The 1,178-nt window shown below is 59.7% G+C and overlaps 1 protein-coding gene across 2 annotated transcripts in view; it reads left to right on the top strand.

The window, feature by feature from the left end:
- The first annotated feature begins 736 nt into the window (after positions 1–736).
- Positions 737–1,178, top strand: part of LOC111155990 (nudE neurodevelopment protein 1) — a 29,166-nt gene continuing 28,724 nt past the window's right edge. For both annotated transcript variants that reach the window (XM_022516502.1, XM_022516503.1), the window contains exon 1: positions 737–771. The gene's annotated coding sequence lies outside the window, so the exon portion shown is untranslated. The remainder of the gene's footprint in view (positions 772–1,178) is intronic.

Below are 1,178 nucleotides of genomic sequence, written 5' to 3'. Positions count from 1 at the left end.
CCATGTCAAGAAGTTGGCCTTGTGTCTGACACACAACCAATGAACAAATCACAATCACTTAAGAATTGCACAGATTATATTTAACTTTAATAGGCACTGTCCTAAACGTTTTACAGACTCCAAGTTAACTCAGTTTGTCTCTGCGTAACCTTAAGGTAGAATCCTTTAATGGGCCCCCATTTTATAGATGAGGAAACTAAGTCACAGAGAGTTTAAGTCACTCGCCCAAGATCAACCAGCTAGTAGGAGTACAGCTAGAATTCAAAGCCAGGCTAGAAACCAGACCCTTACACACGAAGTTCGCTGCCTTTGAAAAAAGATAATGATGTCGAAATTTTTATTTTGGGTGCAAAGAACATGGAACATTGCTTAGCCTAAGCGGACCTGGATCTTTGTCTTTCCCTTGATGTGGGGAAAATGCGAACGATGTCGTATTTTCTTGACCAGGGTGGCCCTCGCGTCCAAGCCCGTCCCCGGATGCCCAGAGAACCGCCTGCACACTCCAAGGCGGTCCAGGTCCCTGCCCAGCCACGGGAGCCTCCCAGGCCTGGGCGGGCTCAGTGCAGCCGCGTGGCTACGCGGCGCCGGGGCCCTGGGAAAAAAGTTTCCAAACGGCGCTGCTAGGCGCTGATTGGCCGAGGCGGACGCGGTCCCGTGGCGCCGCAGCCAATAGTCGGCGCCCGCCGCGGGCGCGGGGGTGGGGGCGGTGGTCAGAGGCCCGGGCAGTGCAGTCCGCCGCTGCTGCCGCCAGTCCTCGCGGACCGAGCCGGGGTAAGTGCTGAGCTCCGGTGGCCGGTAGCTGGGACCGTCCCGGGACCGCCGCCACCACCGGGAAACTCTTTTGCCCGCCCTGGCGCCCGCCACGCCCTCGGGACCGCCGGGAGCCGCCTTGCAGGGACCCTGCCGCGCCCCTCACTCGCGCGTCTCTTCGCCGCCGCCTGTACTCCGCGGGTCCCGGGCGCGGGGCTCAAAAATCCCGCTCTCTGCAGGCTCCTTTTCTAACTTAGTGCCTTCCCACTCTTGTGTCCTAGCGCCCAGCTCCTCGCCTTTGCCAACTTTCTCTTCTAGCGCTGGCTGGTCTCCGACCAGCTGCCCTCCGCTCCCTCCATGACTTCCTCGGTCCTTCGTGCCCTCCTCGTCTCCAACCCCCGCTGCCTGGCTCTTCTGCCCTCCAGCCC

The sequence above is a fragment of the Enhydra lutris genome, unplaced genomic scaffold, assembly GCF_002288905.1.
Source record: "Enhydra lutris kenyoni isolate GAN:26980312 unplaced genomic scaffold, ASM228890v2 scaffoldscaffold45, whole genome shotgun sequence".
NCBI lineage: Eukaryota > Metazoa > Chordata > Mammalia > Carnivora > Mustelidae > Enhydra > Enhydra lutris.
The sequence above is the reverse complement of the archived record's forward strand: the minus strand, read 5'-3'. Positions and strand labels throughout refer to the sequence as shown.